The sequence below is a fragment of the Tachypleus tridentatus genome, unplaced genomic scaffold (assembly GCF_004210375.1).
Source record: "Tachypleus tridentatus isolate NWPU-2018 unplaced genomic scaffold, ASM421037v1 Hic_cluster_2, whole genome shotgun sequence".
Lineage (NCBI taxonomy): Eukaryota > Metazoa > Arthropoda > Merostomata > Xiphosura > Limulidae > Tachypleus > Tachypleus tridentatus.
This window is the reverse complement of record NW_027467782.1, coordinates 20,857,888-20,880,608: the sequence shown is the minus strand read 5'-3', so window position 1 is coordinate 20,880,608 and position 22,721 is coordinate 20,857,888. Positions and strand designations below refer to the sequence as shown.

General features: G+C 32.9%; 1 protein-coding gene and 1 long non-coding RNA gene across 8 annotated transcripts in view; one reads left to right on the top strand and one right to left on the bottom strand.

Annotated features, from left to right (window-relative positions):
• The window catches only part of LOC143242219 (uncharacterized), a 280,724-nt gene that overhangs the window by 42,844 nt on the left and 215,159 nt on the right, over positions 1-22,721 (top strand). The window lies entirely within an intron of this gene.
• On the bottom strand, positions 1,189-22,580 carry LOC143243150 (uncharacterized). Of its 7 annotated transcripts, XR_013024074.1 has the most exons (6): positions 22,367-22,580; positions 20,741-20,809; positions 9,186-9,259; positions 2,927-3,003; positions 2,342-2,500; positions 1,189-1,233 (listed from the first exon to the last, which is right to left on the bottom strand). It is a non-coding gene; the product is annotated as an uncharacterized LOC143243150 (long non-coding RNA). The 7 variants fall into 7 exon arrangements; XR_013024072.1 differs by lacking the exon at positions 22,367-22,580 and having other exon boundaries at positions 20,741-21,183; XR_013024076.1 differs by lacking the exons at positions 9,186-9,259; positions 20,741-20,809; positions 22,367-22,580 and adding exons at positions 14,657-14,794; positions 19,322-19,386.

The following is a 22,721-nucleotide window of genomic DNA, read 5'->3' as shown; positions in this document are numbered from 1 at the left end:
AAACAACAAACAGCATTGAGCAATAAATTGCTTAAACCAAACTTAATAACTTGCTTTGAACAAAATGAGAAAGGTAAAACATCAGGTTCAATAGAATGTGTTGTTTTTTTAACTATTAACAAAAAATGTTCAGCTGTAGGTAGGTAAGTAATAAATAAATGTAGAGCAGACATCTACTAGTGGTACAGATCATATCTGTGGTAGGGCATCAGCACTTTGTAAAACAATCTTGAAATTATCTTTAAGAAGAATCTGGGAGACACAAGTCACTGTCAATGTTCAGTTACACACACTACAGTTAAGTTTCAGACATTGTAACTTTATAGGATTTCTACTTATTATGCATTGGTTATTCCACATCCAATTCTTCATCAAATAGGTTTTTATTGATTGGAACAGCTTCTCCATCTACTGTAGCAGCAAGATGATCTTCTCAATCAGCTGCTTCAGGGAGCTTCCTCTCATCTCCTACAAATTTATTGTATAAAACAATCATAATGAACACCATGTTTGTACAAAATACCACTAACAATGATACCAACAATTACTGATGTAATTATCTATATGATATTTAATCAACACAATCTGTCCTGATTTTTCTCAATACATTTTGAAATATTGACAATAACTAACAAAGCAAATATATAATTTTTACATATATCAATACATTTATCATTCTTATTAGTTATAAGCTTCATTCAGGCTTTTTAATATCTGTAAAAAAACTACCTTTCACAGACAAACCTTTCTTTTAACATTTTAAATGTCATGATTTTTTCTAAAAAATGAAATATTTGTGGTTTCATTAAATAAGTCTAAACATATTTTTTTAAATTAATAAGCATTAAATACAAATTAATTATTATTACAGCTGATAATAATGGTTTTTAACAAAATCTTATTTTAACAGCTAATTTATATTATGTTCTAACTTCATATTATTATAACATACTTTTTAAAATTTTGTCAACAATTCTCTTATTAAAATAGATACTTCATATTAAACCTTAACTATAACTTTCCTACTTCAACAGACACTTGAATTAAATTTAAGGCACAACTATAACAGTTACTTTCTTAATGTAATACATGATACTCAGTACATCTTCTTACCATATAGGTTTGCTTTTCTTCTGTTCACTTCATGAAGATTAGGTAACAATGTTAATCCTACATTTGTTGCAGGATAAGGGTCTCAGTTGTTAGTTCCAGATATGAATCACAGTTGTGCAACTGTAAAGAAAGTTTACAAAGATTAAATTTTTATATGTTCCAATGCCCTCAAATTTTATGATAAATATATCTCATACATGTCAGCATTGACAAAATTTAAAAGTAATATTTATATATATTAAGTCTATAATTATATTTCTTAACAGAGCTGCACTAGTGGAAGGGGGCTAAAATAGTTCTCCAACCCCAAAGCTAGTATTGCCCACAAATTTAGTTTTACCATAATTTTAGATTTAATCCCAGCATATGTCTCACTGCCCCCCTTTCCAGTTAAGAAAAATCTGGAACTGATTCTTCATAAGTAATTAACTTTTCTAGAACTTGGCTTAAAACTTCACATTCGATGAAGAAAGTTCACCATTTACAATGCTTGTAAACTGAGTCATTAAACATCTAATGTCCTTTCTTTAATACAATATCCAGAGGTAGTTTTGTTCATTATTTCATTCACTTTTCATAAAATATTTTAAATGAGGTATTTATTTCATGTTTTTAACCATGAAAGCAAATTAATATATGTATTTTTTAAACTTTTGGTTTGAGTTTAAATGTGTATTTTAATTTCCTCCAAAACTATAAAAGCCTTTTAAAATCAATTTTCAATTTCCCAGCTACAAAAAGACACAAAACTGTTCACTGATGTGTCAATACTAACAACCAAGTTTGCTGGTATTAATCAAAAAAGAGAGAGATTATAATTATGTCTTTTTTTGTATAAAGAGAATTCTTCCAATATCCTTGTGATACCACAGCCTGTAATGTGGAGACAGAAATAAAAATATATAAATGTTACACTGTACAACTTTTTTTTTCTCTTTGAAGAAACAAACTATGATATCAAATAATAGTGATGAACTGGATAAAACACACTGTTTAATTAAGCTGTGTGTTTTTCTTATAGCAAAGCCACAAAGGGCTAGATGCCCAGCCCACCGAGGGGAGTCGAACCCCTGATTTTTGTGTTGTAAATCCGGAGACATTCCACTGTACTGGCGGAGGGCACTTAATTAAGCAACATTCCTTAATAACATTTCCAAAAAAATCCTTAAGAGATAAAATAGCATACAAACAAGACCTCATGCTTTGATAATAGATGAAATATCAATACCTCGCTATCTTCTCGAGGAAATAGATCATATGCTGCCTCATCTTCACCCATCTGGCCTTCAACAGCCAAGTCTGGGTTGAATGTAAGCATCTCTCGTCCACTGAGCTGTTTGAAGACTCATAACTATGAAGATTCTAGTTTACTCTTCAGATAACCATACTTAACAATGAAAAGAACAAACTTGACAAGTTTAAATATGCTCTATGACTACACTCCTTAATAATACATTTTGTACTATATAATGTTAAAATTCTACATCAAGTTATCTTGCTATTTGTAAGGTTAGCTTACCTCTTCTTAAGCAAAGTACAAGCTATGTTTAAAATAAATATATTATTATTTATATCACAGCGATGATCAGTAATTTCAAGAATGATTTTACAAACTGTTGATCACTTCTTATGTCAATCAAACAATATCAATATTTACAATAGATGATAACAAGTAGTTATATTTCATTAAATTAAAGGGTGACCAGTGGAGTTCATCTATTATAATTACACCATGATGATGGTCAACAAACTTTAACTTACTAATAATACTCATCATATGATGACAGTCATACAGTTTTACAATATCACTTACACCAATGTGATGACCAGCTTTAAACTCTACTTTTTCCTGTCCTGTTCCACTTGAACTTTTTCCTTCTTCTCTGCTATCTACAAATCAAAATAATGTTGTTGTTGATACTATGGTTACAAAATATATTTCAATTAAATATTGAACAAACATGCAATCAGACAAAAATAAAAATTTTGTACACAATGTCTTTTATACTTATATATGTGTGTATGTACTTATTTCCCAAATTTATATATTAACTGTTACACTTTACACACGTTTTCATTAAAAGAATGTAATAAAGATCTAAATTGTTATAAGTCAATAACGTCTTGTGTATAAAAAATCTAAACAACTTAAAACAATAACAACTTATGTAGTTTTATAAAAATATATTAAAAGTATACTATCCTTTATAAACATAAAGAGGAAGACAAGAGTACAAAATATGAAATTCAATAAGTAAACTTGTATTGAAGTGTGGATAGACAGAGAATAAAATACTTTTCCATGCCAAAAATGTTTAAAATGAAATTCTTGTCAAGTTAGACTTAAGAGCTGCTCTCTTGAAGTACACAATTGTAAAAATTAGATATAATACAATAATATATTATAAATCACACACAGAACACAATTTTATAAATTACATAGAGCAAGATGTAATTTTATGAATGCATACAGAAAACGATTTATGTACAGGAAATATAACTTTATAAAATTATGATATTATTCAATAATAATGTAATAACAAAGTATTCAGAGAAAACTTATGTCTAAACATTATACCAACTTGAATATAAGACTGTTTAGTGCAGGTAGTGTTACTAATTAATTTACTTTGTAACTCACTGATGTTGAGACTATTGAACACTGTGTTTACAATCCAGTGATGTCAAGACTGTGATATATGTATAAATAACTATAACTAGATGAATGAAAAAAGAGTAAAAGTCACATGAGAGAGAACTTCTGTCACAGAAAAGTTAGACTTTGTAAAGTTAACTGTTGTGGAAGTGAATGGTTGGTAAGTTAGGGTGACATTTAAAGTTTAAAAGAGATAAGGAGAATAATATGTCTCATAAAAGGGTGTTCTAAACCAATTGAACCCACATATGTGGACTTCAACAAAAGAAAGATGATAATTGGAAGTACAAAAACAGAATAATACTGAAAGTTAAGGATACAACCATAGTAGCTCATGAGATATCATGATACTACTGTGATTAAAAGAAATAAAAGTTAAGCTTGTCAACTGAATTCTAAAACAGTTGAATTGGCTTAAGTGGACTTTGGACAATAAAAGAAAACTGTATAGTGTCTAAAATACAAATATTATCTCCATAGTGTAAATAATTTTGTACATACATTTAACTTGTTTCAAACATATATTATTTTAAAAAACAAGTGGAGTGCATGTGTTCATTTTTTGTCAATTTCACTGCCAGCAAGTCAGAGATACCTACTGTAGAAAATTTCATGGTCCAACACACTTATAAATTTACATCACTATTAAGTACGTTTACAACATTTGGTAAGCCACAGCCATGATTACACAGTGGTAAGTTGTGGTAGAAGAAAATGAGAAGGACAGTGGAAATAGACAGACCAATATGTGCACAACTATAGTAAAAGTGCAAATAGCATGGAGATTACATGATATATAACCATGTCAAATTTTGATAAAAGAATGGAAAGAGGAGAGATATCTTCATGGATAGACCAGGAAAGATAGGCCTTGTGCAACACAACAACATTGTATCCAGCTAAAGTGAAGCCCTTTCAGATACCTTATGCAATGAAATACAGTGGAGCGCCGTTAAGCTGCAGTATTTGGGGGGTCAACCTGCTTAACCACGGCTTAAGTGGTCTGCGGCTAAAACCTTTGTGACTGAAAAGCCGAAGTCGCTAACAGCTCAGAAACTGAAGTGATGTCTATTGGGTTTGTGGCTAATATTTATACAATTCCATAAAAATATCGGATTATCGAATTAAAAATAATACTTTAATTATGGATCACTTTTTTCACGGATTTACCGTGGATTAACTTTAATGTATGGAGAGGTGTGATTCGGTAACAATGGCGGCCTCCATAAAGCTGGCATAGAGAGCAGATAAGGTAGATTAACGGTCGATTTCTACTGTAATATATTTTATTTATTTTCCAAATTAAAGCAAATCATTTTTAAATATCCCCTTGAAGTTATAAAGCCAGGATTAAATTCGTAAGCTGCGTTTTTGCACTTTCTTAAATTAGCGGTGAGCCACGATAATCCTCGCTCATATTTGTCATGTCAGTGTCAATGACAAGGAGAGTGTGAGAAACTTTAAAAAGCCAGGTGGTAGATTTAATACATCAAAAATTTTGGGACAAGACTTGCTACAGCGGCTTAAGCGATTTCGCGGTTTACTGGTCTGCGGCTTAATGGCGCTCCACTGTACCTTACAAAGCAAGAAGCTGAGGCAATGTTGGAAGCTGGAATTGTTAAGCCTTCAAATTTAGCCTACCATTTACCAGTTTTAATCACAAAAATTAGAGACAGGTTAACTGTTTCTAAATAAATTTCCAAAAGCTGAATCTTTTGATGAAGTTCAACTCTGAAACTATGGACAACCTAGAAATTATAAGGTCAGGTTCTCTTCAAAGATCAACCTCAGTAAAGGTTATTGCCAAATCCTAATGAAGACAAGATTTACAGAGAAGACAGCATTTTTAATACTAGATGGATGTTACCAATTTCAGCAGGTGCCAAGTCAACTCTGCAGAAACATTCAACTGTATGATAAGGATGATGCTGTGAAACACCACCAATATTAAGCACTATGCAGATGCCATCCTGACACTGTGAAATGGGAAGACTATATGAAGAAATGTAGAAAGCTGTTACAACATGTGAGAGCAGCAGGTCTCACCATCAGACCATCCAAGTACTACACCGAATATTATGTGCTGGGACTGAAAGACAGCCATGGAAAAGAAGATATTACAAATACAAGATACACTAGCTCTGACTAAAAAGCAACAAGTCAGATCCTTTCTGGATTTAATTTGATATTACAGGAAATTCATCCCAAACTATATTGAAATTAGTGCATTGACTAACCTGACCAAGAAAGGCTTATCGAACAAAGTAAAGTAGAAATGACGACACCTGGTTGCATTCCAGACTTCAACAAACCATTGACTGTTTAGGCTGATGCTTCAGTCATTGAAATTGGGAAAGAGCTCTTACAATAATATAGAGATGGACCACTTCCAGTAATATATACCAGTAAAAAGCTGTTAAGTAGTGAGAACTACTCTGTTACTGAATGAGCGTGTCTGGCCATCATACTTGCCATTAAAAAGTTCCAGAACGACCTGTACAGGAAGGAGTTCATCATCTGGACAGACCATTACCAACTGTGTTTGGGATCCTAGAGTGAAAGGATGAATCAAGCAGTATGAAAGAAGGGCAATACAACATGAGAAAGTGCCCATTGAGAAAAAAAATGGACAATCCCACATGTGAACAATAAAGGACAACATTCCCAGATGAAAGAGTAATAAAGAAAGTTTGAAAAGGAGGAAACCAAGAAAGAGCTGGTCAATAATGTGCTATCAACAGAACTTGATAAGGGGTGTTACGGAACTTCAACAAGACACTGGGAGAGAGAGGGGGGGACATGGCAGGAAACACATACAGAAATGAATAACACAAGCAAGATGGTGTATACAGCCAGACCGTTTGTTATGTGACCATTGGATCAAAAGAGCTCAGGTTACCAGATATTCCATAATTTGCAAACAAATGAAAATGGATGAGCCCAAATTAGGAGTGGAGAGAAAAGGAACAAATACAAGGGTCAGAAACAACCCAAAAATTAAGACATGCCTTTTCAGAGAAATTGTTTCTTAATTAACAATGAATGTATCTGTAGAAAAGGTAGAAGCAAAATGCAGCCACGTGTGCAGAATAGAAAAAAAACAAAGGCCAAGACTGTGAATGTAGCAAGTTAAAGCCCTCATAACATGGCTAGAGACATAAGGAGCAAGAGTCATGCCAAAAAGTAGAACCTCAAAACAGTGTGTATTGTAATGATGGGATTACTGAAAAGTGATGAAAGACATCCAAGACATGGACCACCTTAATTTAAAGGTTGAGGGAAAACAACCTATTAAGACAGTGAAACTCCTTTATTTAGAACAAGGGAATCATCAGAAGTGGTTTAGAGAAGTACAAAGAGAAGATATCAGTCTTCAGGGTTCAACAAAGAGGTGGGAACAGTAACCCATAAAGGGAAAAATAACATTCTATAAGGCATTTAAAGCCAAAAGCTCTAACATTGTGTCATTGAGACAATGGTGCTAAGGATCAGAAAACAGAAGAAAAACAATAGGGAGAGAGGAATAGGAGGAAGAGACGATAGACAAAGAGTAGAAAGCAAAGTGATGAAAAAATCGGTTATGAAGTGAATAGAAAAGATAAAAAAAGCAATTCAACAGGAACCAAGTCAACTGGGTTCAAAGGTTAGAGGTAGCTTCCAGTAGAATAGACAAAGGATAACCCCCCCTGGGAGGAGAGTATGGTCAAAGGAGGCAGAAAAAGTGAGAAGAGGAAATTATGAAATAAGTGTACATGGGTCAAGGAATGGTAAAGATGATAGAGTAAAGACAAGATAAAATGATGGCAAGAAACTTCCACCCAAGGCTCCAAGGAAAGAAGAGCATCTTGAAGACCTCATGGCAAATGAGTGGAGCAAGACGTAAGTCATGTATGGAAGACTGGGGAATGTAAATAACAGAGAAAAAGGTGTCACACACAAATAGATCTCACTTGCACAGAAACCATGAAAAGAAACAATTATAAATTTCATGAAATTCATATTATCATAAAGATAGTAACTTGATAAAATAGATTAATGAATGAATCAAAGATTGCACAAAATCTTTCAAAATTAAAAAAATGAATGTGCCTAAATTATGAACAAAGATAATTTCAAGTGCAAGTTCTTGTAGGGACCCATGAGCACGGACGATGTATGACCTTCTTACTGGTGAAGGGATATTACTACATGATGACTGTGTTATGTACAAATGGAATTCATGTCAAAACATGTGATTTAGGTGGGAAATAGTTCAAGGTTAGTGGCATGAGCAAAAACTCAGAGTAGGCACACAAGAATTACTACTGTATGCAGAGTTAAGTGGATTGTTTAAAAATGATTATATTATCACTCAAAAAAAAATTACGTTTTCATCATATATATATTTACTACATATATCATGTAGTAAAAAATTCAGAATTAGAGTAACAAGAAATCAACAATAATTCTTACAGCTCTAATAGTTGGTCATTGAGAAACGTAAAGCATTTTAAACACATCATTCATGATAGAAAAACGCCTAGGTTCAAGAAGTCTTGATAGAAGTGAAATGGTAAATCTTATAACCCAAGTGGGTTGGTAAGAGTGTTGAGCAACTGGGAGATCATTTTCAGTGTTAATAGAAGACTTAGGGTTGTTGAAATGTTCTCTAATGGTTGTTTATGTCGTACATTTTAATGACTGCATTTTTTTTACACTGTGTAATAAAAATGGTGTTTTTTGTTTAACAACTGATTTCTTTCTCTAAAGTTTCTTTGTTTGTACATGTCAGAAAATGAGTTAGTGGTTTTTATGAACTTGCAGGTTTGACAAAAGGCTTTATTGCATGGACAACACTCATTTTTGAGTAAGATGTTATTCATTTTTCTGTGAACATGGATACCTTTTAGAGTTCTGTTTTTTTGGAAGGAGGCAACAAGAACTTCAGGAAATATCTGTTTATGACAATGATTGAGCTGTAGAACATAAATGTGATGAGCACTAATAATAAGAGAAATTCTATTTGAAAGTTTAGTATTACTTGGGATTGCTCATCTAAATACTGTTAAACCTTTCATAATTAACATGGATCCTGGAATCAGTGATCTACATTCATTGGTTTCATCAGAAAAATAACTTTATTCATTAATTAGTTTTATGAAGACCAAATTTCCTAAAACTTACCATTTTTTTAAGATAATTTTTCGTACCTGTTTTTATAAACTGATTAGTATATTTTTATCAGTCAATCTCCAGGTGTCATATTTATTTTACTTGAGCACAATTTTATATATATTCACATATTTAGCCATTTCTAAACTAAAATATCCAAAACAACTTTTCACATACACTCTTGCCAAACGCTACATTGTACCAGAAATAAAACGCTTACAATAGTTCATAGAAAAATAAATGTTTCCTGGAAAACCAAATATACCTGTCACTCTTCGATTATACCACCACACCCATTTTAAAGGTCAACCTTTCAAAAGTGCTTGGGTTACAGGATTTCTATTTCAAAAATAATACCATAATAGTTAGTAGTCTTTATGATAAGATACTTTTAGTTAGTTAATTTTGAAGATAATACTTCTTGAATATAGTCAGTTATTAAACTAAACAGGTATTAAATTTATGATACAACAAAATGTTTTGTTACCAACTGGAATATAGAAAGTTTAATAACTAAAATATCAGAAAGCTCACAAATAAGTCTGTTTTTAATATTTATACATTATGAGTGTCAGTATCAGTTTTTTAAATAGATGAATGTGTTTCATGGTAACCACAAGTTTCATCACATGTTAAGTATACCATCACTGAGATGTTTTGAGAGAACAAACCAAATGCATCACCTTTACAGTTACAAATTTATATATGATCTACACATGTCTGACTGTTAAGTTTTAAATGACAAAAAATGTATTTTCTGTGTGTTTAATGGTTAAAAACAACATTAAATAGAAGTCTTTTATAACTTAGGTACTTTTCATCCAAGTGGTATAGTAAACAAGTTAGAAAATCTTGATTTTCTGTATTAGAACTTACTATATTAGTGGGGGGTTTCTTCTTAAAAATGCTTAACAAGTTTGCAATTTTTGTAAATTAGTTCTGTTCAAGCACAAATCAGGATTTAAACATCTACAGTTTGTATTTATTACCACCAGTTGAGAGTACTTGTCAAAGAAGCAAAAATTATACAAAGGACAACATTAAATAATGTTCCTCTTCCCTTCTTTGTTACTAAATCCCTATTAATCTCATTAGATAATAATTGTGTACCCTACTTTGTGGAAAATAATAACTGATTCCTTGAACTGATCAATTACACTCAACCCATTAGTACCACACCTTTTACAACCCATACAAGAAAAGCACATGCTTACTTCTTAACATTTTTTCAACCACAACATTATTCTAATGTTGTATCATTGTTAATTTTTTCTTTCACTCTGGTTTTTTTTCACTAATTTTTAAATTACCCTTAATTTCACATGACAGCCTTCATCTTTTCAACAGTTGCCATTTTTAGTTAAACAATTTATTTATCTTCATTATTTGAACAAAATAAACATACTAGAACATTACTTAATAAATATTTGCAACATCACAACATCTTGCAATTTTCTACCATATTCACTAAATAGTAAACTTGTACAATTTGATGACCATTTTTTATTTGGTAAACATTTTAAAAATATGTTTACAAACACTGCAACTTAATAAAATCATAATGTGTTTATTAAAAAGTAAAAACAGTAATTATAAACAGAGCATCAACAAAATAACTTTATTATGCTTTAAACAATCTCAAGTTATGCAACCTCTTTGCTTCATACAACATACATTTCAGTGTATAGGTATATTATTAAACCTGATGATGACAAACCCTTTTCCAAACACTATACATTCATTATCATGTTAAACTTTTAATAAGATTTGTTATCAGTTCAACCAATCTTTGAACTGTATAAGCTTACTTACCTTATGTAAAGTTATCATATATTTTCTCTTTGAAGAAAATTTCTATAGCTTTAAAATATAATTTTATACACAAATACATTCAGAATTCACAACAAAAGAAACTTTACAAAGCTATAAAAAACAACCTATATTTTAACTTTATCAACACATGATAGTCTATGTGCTATATCCAAGCATATTTAAACTTTCTCAACAATTGTTATCATAGCAAGAATAGTTTCTCTATTTCTTTTATGAAGAGGGGGTCCAATTAGACTTCTAGTAGTTTAATTAATAAGTGTACATCACATTCACTGTTTTTATTATTTATACCTGTGTTACAAGTAATTAGTGATAAAATTAATTTGAAAGTCTATTATTATTAGTTCATATAGGTTGTAATGAACAACTTAAAATCTATATCTTTATTTCTACTAATGTGATCAATTGGAAAATAAAAACAAACATTTTAAACTTTAATTGAAATAAATTATTATATTTTGAAAGGAAAACCATGTCTACACCTCTATTCACATTTTAGTGTTTCCAAACATCAATCTGTTTTCAATTCTTTTTTGTCACTTGAATTTTTACTTATTTTGGATATCAACAGTACTAAAACATTTGTGACATTATAAGTTTCAAACAATGAAAAACAGATTTTAAAGTAGGCATATGTTACAAGAGCTACAAGTGTCATAAATATAAGGGCTACAAATGATGTAAGAAATAATAACCATAAATAGTTATTTCAAAATTTGGGTTGAAATAAAGTTTTTTTTTATTATCATTTAGAGAAAAAAGGTAATTTTTTTATAACTTCATTACCAAAATGTCTGGTGCATATAGCTTAGTTGCTTTGCACCGTAAATTGCCAAGCTAACCAACCAACAATGAAAATGTCTAAACCCCTCCATTATGCATTATAAATTCCGAAAAATAAACACTTTCTTTAAAGAAAACAAATCTCCATAAAGTCTAGAATGCATGCACACTGTTAATTTCTGGAAAAAAACCAAGGCCTGATAATTTACCAGGGAAACATTAAGTTGATGTTCATATTATTGTATTCATAAGTCAACGGCTGAAGCTACACCTGACTGTTATAGATTCAAAATAAACTAAATTCAAATAAATAATAATAAAGGTAATTAATAGACCAATCAAACAGATATTGAAACCTAATATTTATTTTCAATGCTATTGACTGTTTTCCTAGTCAAATGAAGGGGGGGGAAATGGAGGGAGGAGTTAAGACCCCACAGATAAAAACATTAAATGATACACACATTACTTTTCAAAAGAGAAAAAAAAAAGAAAAGCCAGAGGGATGGGGTTTCAACTCCCTTGATCTCTACCTTAAATTAATGTCTATTCAAATATAATATTAAACAATATTATTATTAATCTCTGAAAAATGTGCATAAAGTTTACCCCTATGGATCCCTTCACCTCACCTGCATTCTCTCATACAGAACTGAAGAATACAGTTATTAAATACTAAAAATATGAATGACTGGACCACTTGGGCTCCTGTCCTAGATCTGCTCACACTTATACAACTTTAAATTATAGTGATACAATTGTAAAGCAAAAACATCACAGTGTGAGAAAAAAAAATCAAAATACAATAAATTTACACCTAATTATTTAAATAACCAGAGAGTTGACAGTCAATGGTTCAAAATTGGTGCAGTGATAGATAGCTTCTGTAGCTTTGCAATAACAATGACAGGAATAGTAAATTTAATGGCAATGGAAGTCATAAAGCATCCCCACACCTGCCTCTTATGTAAGTTTGTACCTAACAAATATTTTGATCTGGATATTTGGAATAACTAGAAACATTAATTTCAATTAGTTTATTACTTTCATGACAACTGATTTATTCATAATTTTGATTGATTGCTAAAATAATTATCACAAACACTTATTTTGATTGGTTAAATGACTCAGTTCTTCTGTAAGCAGATGCATGTTAACATCACATAAGCAAAGAAATCACAAGTTTTACTGATGAAGACAATTAAACTTAAAATGAAAAACATTTTATAACATACAATACATAAGGCAAGACATGAACTAGTAAATGTTGTTACTATTATATGGATGCAGGCAGTGTGTATGGGTAAGAAGTTTCACTGATCTCTCAGTTCCCACTAAAGTGAATACATACAAGTTTGATCCATAGTTCACATCCCCACAAAGATAGAATACATTTAACTGCAAGAAATATGAGGTGAAGAACATGTGAACTGCTTGTTCCAAACCTGAAAAGGAGAAGGCTAGGCCCAAATGAGGTTGAAAAGAAGAAAACTACCCAAATGAATGGGTTATTGAGAGGAGTTAAGAATGGATTTCCCCCACTGTCATGAGGAATCCTCCCTCTATTGTATCTTGTAGAATCAGTGGAGTGTGGTCTATGGACTGTGAATGAGTAGAAGCAAACATTATCTAGTTATTCATAGAGAGAAGAGCACAAATTATCATAGAGTAAAAAAAGAACTGAGGTTTGTCCAAACAAACAGGAAAGTTCTGAAATGGAAAACATGATTTAGAGCAATGAAGTGGACACTGGGGAAGAATATTAAATTGTGGATTATGAAGGGAAAATGGTTAAGCACATAATTAACAATTTTGAAAAATAAAAGAATTATATGTTACTCGTAGTAATAATTGCAACTTACAAACAATCTAGGCTAAACATACCTAGTTAAATTACTAATAATGAACTAACAAAGCCATGAAATCTGTTGAGACCACAAAGTATGTAAGATTAATGTACTTGCAAAATGATTAAATATATCTTGTAATAACACAATTAATAATCAACATCTCATTTACAATTAATTTAAAATAACTTCGATGATAAAGGACACATAAATATCTAACTTACCAAAATCCAAACATTAATGACATGAAATACTCAATTCTCCCATGTGTAAATAAGAGTAAAGCCACACAAATGACATCTGAGTCACAACTACCACAGGTATATCAACCAGATTTGAAGTATGGTAAAGTTTATCAACATGTACCAGTCCCCTGGTAGAACTGGTATCAACAGAAACAAAAGTATGAGAAGAGCAATTCTCTCCCAAAGCAAACAACTTGGAAGCATGAAAAGTAGTGGAAAACTAAAACTCCTGAAATGGTGTGGAGTGTGACAGACTAAAATAAAAAGTGTTAAAAACAAAGAAAAACAGAGAGTCCAAATGTCTTCTCATTGATTATATTCTCACTTAGAAACATTGTTTTACTGAAAAGAAGAAGAAATCACTGGCTAAACCCATGAATCTAATTTCCTGAAAATTAAAGTCTGCATATAACATTGAACTAAATTCCTGGAAATCTTACCAGAAGCATGTTCAGCTATAATGGGAATTTCTATTGTCAACACACTGATCATATATTACTGCAGCAGTAATTTGGTTTATCAACATATTAAATACCCAGAGCTCTCATGATTGTGAACAAATGTTCTTAATGTAAGGTTCAGGGAAAAGAGGAAAAATATCAAAGACAGGAATTTTGTTTCTTTTGTTGTTGTGGTTTTATTTCTGAAAATATTTTTGACTATTTGAAAGCTGCAGGAATATTCTTCTATGACATCATATGTTTATTCTGATTTATCAAGTGCAGTATGTAATAATTAACTGAAATCCAAATTATTTATTAGATAGAAATTCATCTTGACCAAAAAATATAGAATTTAAACTTTTTATATTTGAAAAGAAAGATATAAACCCTTAACAGAATTAGATTTATCTACATTAATTTTCTGAAAGGTACAACTGAAGATTGCCATTTAAACTCTTAAAACACTTCAGTAGTTTAACACTAATAATACAAACACAGAAAACCATACAGTTGATTTAAAAGACCTTTATACTTTACGTTGTTAACAGATAATAGATGCACAGATAAAAAAATAAACTGCATGACCTTCATCTCTCAAGTCTACATAAATACTCTTCTTTTCACTCTCACTTTCAACATCATCGTGGGAAAACTTGCATTTGTCACCTTTCTTACACTGTCTTTACTTATAAAAAACATACAGTACAGATTTAGGATCAGTTCCTGAAATTAAAATAGTTATATCACCTTTCTGCAAGAGATGAATATAACTGAACTGTAGCCATGTTGAGAGTAACAAGATAAAACACTTCAGTGATGTAGTGTGTGATTTACGTTGATTGATTTTGTGTTTTATAGCACAAAGCAGCTTGGCTATCTGCACCAAACATCCAGTAAAAAGTAAAAATAAAGTAAATGTAGTAAAATACACAAAATGAAATGAAGGTAAAACAAAACATCATTGAAAAACAGAAAAAAGTATAAAACCAATGTTGACATCTAGTCTACAATGTTAAGAGAGAAAGCAGAGTAAAAGAAGTTCTAAAGGACTTTCTTTAGCAAAATGGTAATGATCATAACCCGTCAGGAAGACTAACAGGTAAGTTCAAGAACCACCGCCAGTCACCTAAAGTTAGCCTTTCCAGTCCTGGTTCTGGGTTATGTGTCATAGCAGCCATTATCAAAATGTAAAATAATAGAAGTTTTAAAAGACATTAGCAAAATCGTAATAACGAGTAGCCAAATGTCCAGTAAGAAGGTAAAAGTAAATGTAGTAAACTTTGCAAAAGTAAACGAAGGTAAAAACAAAACAGCAATTAAAAACAGAAAACTGCATAAAACCGATGTTGACATCCAGTCCATAAAGTTGTAAAGAACTTCTGTAGCAGAATGGTAATGATCATAACCCACCAGTAAGACTAACTGGCAAGTACCAGAACCACCGTCAATCATCTGAAGTTGGTCTTTCCAGTCCTGGTTCCGGGTTATGTGTCATTATGGCTAGTACCAAAGGGTAAAGTAATAAAAGTTTAAAAGACATGCAGCAAAATGGGAATAACAACTCGCCAGGATGACTAATGGGTAGTTCAAACGGATAGTTAAAACAGCAGCGTTAGTCACCTGAAGTTGGCCTTTCCAGTCCTGTGTTAAGTTATTTAATGTTCTGGCCCTTTTTCAATGTCAAATTGAACTAGAGAAAATGAAACTGTAAAAAGCAAACTGCAATTAAAAAAGGTGAAATGAATAAATATTCAAGACTTAAATGAGATTAAAAAGATTAATGGCCATTAAAAAACTAAAAACTTTATCAAGGTGGACAGTGTCACCATCACCAATAACACTGTCCAATGTTACAGATAAACCCTGGGAAAAAACATGGTTAAAATAGTGCCGTCGTTGAGAATCGTAACGATGGCAAGAAAGTAAAATGTGGCTGATAGTGATTTGAGTGTTACACAAATTACACACTGGTGCATCAGTTCCAGATAAAAGAAAATGATAAGTTAAAAAACTGTGACCAATGCGTAGTCTAGTTAAAACAACTTCCTCCTTCCGAACATTACGAAAGCTAGATGGCCAAAGCCCAATATGGGGTTTTATTTGAAAAAGCTTGTTGTCACGTTGTTCACTCCAAGTGGACTGCCAGCTGGCATGGAGCCGAGCCTTGAATACAAGACCATAGTTCATGTATGGAACAGGCACAGTGGTGATAGTGTCAGAGCAGATAGATTAAGCTGCCCTGTCTGCAAGCTCGTTCCCGTAAATACCAACATGGCCTGGTATCCAGAAAAACTGGATTGAAGTAGCTGTTAATGAGAAATGGGCCAGTCGGTTTTGAATATCAGCGAGAACAGGGTATGAGGCAACATGTAGCAATTCCAGGGCCAGTACAGAACTAAGCGAGTCAGTATAAATAGTGCAGTTGGAGTACTGCTCAGCTTCAATGTGATCTAGGGCAAGAGATATTGCATACAGTTCAGCAGTGAACACAGAAGCTGTAGAAGGGATTCTTTGCGCAACTACTGAACCACAGCAAACCATAGCAGAGCCCACTGAATTACCTGATTTGGAAGCATCTGAAAAAATGGGAACGAAATGATTGTTTGAAAAATGTTCATTAAATAAACGACGGTACTTTCAAGCTGGAGTATCTGCCTTTTTCAAATGACTGAAAGAAAGGTCACATTTGGGGTCTGTAATAAGCAATGGTGGGATGGGCTGACCTGTGGAATCTGCAATGTTATCCAATTAAGCCAGGATACGAAGGTCAAATGGAGCAATGGCAGATCATCTGTTCTGAAAAAGTACAGCCCACCGAGGAAGGAAAACACACACCCAGGTGGGATGCTTTGGTAGGGAATGAAGTTTTGAATAATATAGTAAAGATAGTTGCAAATGGCGAAGGTGCAGAGAAGGTTCATGAGATTCAATGTATAAGCTTTGAACTGGAGAGGTACGGAAAGCTCCAGTGCAGAGTCGAAGTCCTTGGTGATAAATGGGGTCTAGCATCTTCAAAGCTGAGGGTCTGGCAGAGCCACAGACCACTGATCCATAGTCAAGTTTTGATCGAATAAGAGCATGATATACCTTTAACATAGAACATCGATCTGCTCCCCAACTGGAAGGAGAGAGAGGACACGAAGGATGTTCAGCGCTCTTGTGCATTTGACCCGTAGCTGCTTTAAGTGTGGTATAAATGTCAGCTTATGGTCAAAGATAAGCCCCAAGAACTTGGTCTCAGGGACCACTGGCAGCAAAACTTCACCGATATGAAGTACAGGATCAGGGTGAAGTTGTGAAATGAAGTGCAGCAGCATATGTCTGAGATGGAGTGGTGGGCAGCAATTTCCGAGCCTCAGGATAACTGATGTTATGAATCGTTTTCAAATGCTGCACCTCTTTTTCCTCTAACCATTTTGGGCAAGAACGAAAGAAGGAAGGGTGAGAACCATTGCAGTTGACATAATTTGGGTCCATGTCACATTCATAGGCATTGTGGTCCTTGCCACCATGATGAGCACATGTCAGGGAACCACGACATGATGTCTTTGAGTGGCCGAACCTCTGACATTAGAAACATGGGAGAGGGTTTGAAATGTATGGCCTTACCCTGCAAATTAGATAACCTGCCTTGATGATGGCAGGTGCACGTGATGATGTAAATGTCAAAACAAGGGTATCTGTTGGCAGTGTAACTCCATCTTTGCAAGTGGAGATGCACCTCACTGCAGAAACTCCTTGAGCGGAGAGCCCAGCAAGAATCTCTGACTTGGGGACATTCTTCAAATCCCTCTCAACGATAACTCCTCGTGATGAATTCAAGGTAGCATGAGGGGTAACCTCAATAGGTATATCTCCAATTGCCGTTGAATTCAAGAGGAGTTCACTGTGGTGGGATGTGGATGTTTCAACCAATATGTCTCCAGATCGAAGCTTCTTTACTGACTTTGGAGAACCAGCAAGACCCTCTAGTCCCTTCTGAATTAAAAAGGGGGGATAATTGCCCTGAAGGTTTTTCTGAAAGAGAATGTAATATTAGAAAATGAGGTTCATGTGTTACAGATGTTGAAGATAGCTGCTCAAAGTCTTCAAGACGTGGTCACTTACCTATTGACTGTATTGTATTTAAATGTTTCGAAGGAGGATCCATAGGAAAAAAGAAAAATTTTGGTACCCACTGACCCCACCCACCATGGAGCCCTACGAGGGGACGCACTACAAAGTCATGCAAGGACAATGCAGCAATGCTAGGGTTTCGTGAGCACGATACCCAAACACCAGCATCAGGCACAATGTCCACAACACCTGTTGAGAACTTCCAACACTGGTACTTGGTTGACTCTAGCCCAAGTGAACCAGCCGATTGACCCAAGGGGGACCACCCAAAGGCCGCCCGTTGACAGGAATTCAAGGCCAAAGTGGTGTGTTAGGGTTGGACCCCTCAACCACCAGGATCCTCTCCTCCCCTTCACGGGTCACCATGCACAGCAAACACGTGGGTGGATGTTTAGATCCAAGAGAAGGTAACCAGACAGAACAGAACCTTCCCTGGGAGGTTCCCTCACCACGTACAGGAATATACACCGAGGGGGATGATGTGCATAAAGCAGACTTTTATCACTTGTTTTTTTCACCCTAAGAATATCAGTGACTTAACTGTTGAAAAAACACACAAAAATTATGAAAACTAATTTAATATTAAAGATAGCTATGTACAGTATAAGAATTCATGCTTTCAGTTAATATGTACACAATACTTGTACCACACACTTGTTACATAAGTTGTTTTAATTTTTAAAGTTATAAAAACAGATAAAATGTACCAACATGCATTTTTAAAATGTATAAAAATAACATTCATTAAAGTTACAGTAATATAATAGCTTATGCTTTTTGTTTTGAATGAGTTTTAGCGATGTAAACAATTTCATTGTACTTATAAAGCCAATTATTGTTGGTTAATCACAATTATCTACCTGATTTATGTCTCTCTAAGTGTTATAATTGCAGAACTCATATGCAATAAAACTATTTCTTTTCAACCACTCCAAAAGTAAATATTTAACTCTCACTGATAAAGAATAAATATTTATCATTTCAAGTTGTACTTTAGTACAATTTTAGTGCCAGACTTTAAAAAAAAAAGCTGAAAAATAAATATTTAGAACCTTAAATGGGTGAAATTGTAAACCTGATGTTCCACATTTTAGAAATTCTTTTATATATGACTAATGCTAAAAAATTCCTAACTTATGTCAGGATTTCAATGTCAGGGAAATGTATCTCTAAAAGTAGAAAGCAAAGAGGTTCCATCTTTAAACACATTTAAGACTACATATCAAGAACAATATTAATATGGTAGAATACATCATGATGTATTTCAGTTTCTGTATAATACATAAGGTATGAAAACCATAATAATTCTGGAAAGTATTTTAACTTTTTCTTTAATAACTCAGTTTGAAAGATTCAACTTATGTTATTTGCTATTTCTAAGAAATAAAATCTTAAAAACCTTTATGACCAACTTAGACAGCCAGATCATTGATGTATCCAAAGATAATCTGTATTAATAACATTTTATGTAGTAATTCTTAAAAGTCTTCAGTTAACTATAAAATCCTATGTTTTTTAGTACTATTAAACCTCACATTGACATATTCTCCTGCTCATTTTACACCACTTTAAAACAAGCAAAAGCAATAATGGAAAAAAAAAAATCAAAATTTTTGTATTTATATGTTTACAAAAACATGCCATATCAACATGTAGGGGGAGGTTAAGTGATTAACAATATATCAAGTATTTTGTGATGACGAGAAACCAACTTGAAGTAAAAATGTATTTCAGAACAACTGTTTCAATCCCCTTCTTGGTTAATCTGAAGATGACCTAAGAAGGTCAAAACATTGTTTTCAGTTTTATTTTGGTATAACCAGTTGTCCTGAGATACATATCACGTACTTGTTATGTTGAAAGTCATACAACAATGGGAATATACAAATTTCTGAATTTCTTGCTCACACTCTCTATCAAATTACATAGAAATAACTTATGGGAAAGCTAGTCTAATCTAGCATTTGTATTAGGTAAAAATAAAATAAACCTTTATACTCCATACAAAAATTATACTGCACAACAATTTTTTTAAAATGTTTTGCTTCCTGAAAAGGTTTTGCTGATTGTGACAGGTATCTGGTGGGTATGCACAAATATAGTTTTGGTTTTGCTTCATAACGTAGAAACTTTGAGAAATAGACAGTTAACTGTTTACTGGCAATAACTTATTTAATTGCATTTATGTTTGTAATATGCTAATAAGTTCAACATAATTAAAAGTGTTTTGCTCCTGATTTTTGTTTGTATTCAATGTCCGGTGCATCACGTTGCAGTGTTCAACAGTAGTCAGCAAGCATTGATGGATTCCAGTTGCCCTGATATTGTTTTCCCATTGTAGCAAAACTGAAGATTTCAATGAAACTGTATGTAATGGGCAAATGTGGATGTGATTTTCGTGATTTGCAGCCAAAAATCTATAAGGAAGACCCAACAGTGTTCAAGAAGCAAAAGCTTTGTTGTGCAGTGTTATCTAACATTAACTTCATTCTCCACAAGCAAGGAAAGGTGACAGAAAAAACCTATTTCATAATATAAATAGTAGTATTTTACCTTTCTGTGTTGTTACAGATTTGAATATCAAGTTCAGGTCCTCAATTTCCTTCCTACTTGTTGATCTACCTGAGGTAATGTGAGTAGAGTGTGATTACTCTTCTACTACCAAGAATTTGTTTGAACCTTTGTATCAATAACTTTAATAAACATGGCATACTATTTCATTGATTAAGTAAACAAATTATGCATTACAAAGATAGAGTTTTAAAATATTCAAAACATATTATCCAATATACGTTCATTAAAAATAAAGAAAATGTGACAGCTGTTAAGATGAAAACTACACTTTATGAATTTGACTTTAATGCGGTACTTATAAGATAACTATATGGAAGTATGATTTTACAAAGCCTTTCATACTGTTTTTCTTCCTACTTTCCTGCAGACAATGTTGATGATAATTATGAAATTACAAAGTGTTAAAGACATGTTAAAAGGCCATCACAAAATTTTTATCTGGCCTTACGCTGAGCAATATACATCTAAATCAGATAGTCAAAGTGAGACAAACTTTCTCTGGCAAAATTTGTTACATATTATTGGCATATGAGAAAAATTTTGTATCATCAGATTTAATTGCATTTCCAGTCATGTTCATAAGATCATCTGAATCTCTTGGAAGTAATGTAGTACAAAGAATTCTTAATCCTGCCATGCAGAATCCAAGCAATCAACTGCTCTTTTCAAGAGCACTGAAACTTGATGCTTTTCATAGAGCTTCTTGATTTGGAAAGTTTAATGTTGTTGTGGATTCAATACCAAATTGAATCGGCATTGCTCCTGTGCCATGTTGAAATACCACAATGTCTTGCTTTTACACTTCAATTCTTGGATTATCTGCATCATTCATTCAGTGTCACAAACTCTATGGGATCCTCAGAAGTTCTGCTAGACATTTCATCTTCATCACTCTCCAGTGGAATAGATGAATCAGTCCTTCATTTTCTCTTTCTTCATACTTTTAATTTACCTTGCAGCTCTTTCACACCTGCTTTTTGTGCCATTTTGACCTCCAAGTCTGAACCATTGCATCTACACTGTCACTTTGAACTTACAAGCCACTTTCTTCTTTTCCTGTATTAATGTTACTTTATCAATAGAGGATCAGTACACTTAATCACTGAATGTTGTAGCATGTTGATATCTGTTTTGTAGCCAGCTGGAGATCCAGTTTTCATAAACTGTGTAACAGTTGTCTGTTTTTAGCCAATGAGTATTTGGTAAAGTCATCAGCCAATAAACAAAATATCCAGATTGACAGCAAAGTACAATTATCTACCCATGTTGTTTCTGGTCTTGTATCTGAATTTGTTTTAATGAAAAAATATTTAGTATTATAAAAATAGTTTTCATAGTTTAAAACTTTCACATGAAGAGTCACTAAAGCAATTAAGTTAAAAGGAAAAGTACTTGTCCTATTAAGTACTCTTCATGATTTACCAGCTGCTGGAAAAGCCTTTTTTCCTGATTACGATAGAGCCACAATTCAAAATGAAAGGACATGCACTTATTTCACCATTGCCTTTTAAAGTTTAAAAATCGTAAATTTACAATTTATGTTGTCCCTACTTATGAGTTATATACTAATAATTTCATTTTAAAACGTTGTCCAAATCTACTTACATTGAACATAACATTTGTAATAATATTGCAGATACTACTTATAATTAGCATGAACAATTATGTAACTAACTCATTTTTGTATTAACACTCACAGCTGGAATTAGGCTTAGCCGCTACGGTAAATTCAAGGTACAATATGTTACTTCAACGTACAAATATTGCACTGGTTACAATTTACATAATTCAGTATTTCAGTGCCTATGTACACAACAAGTATTTGAAGGCCTGGCATGGCCAAGCGCGTAAGGCGTGCGACTCGTAATCCGAGGGTCACGGGTTCGCGCCCGCGTTGCGCTAAACATGCTCGCTCTCCCAACCGTGGGGGTGTATAATGTGACGGTGAATCCCACTATTC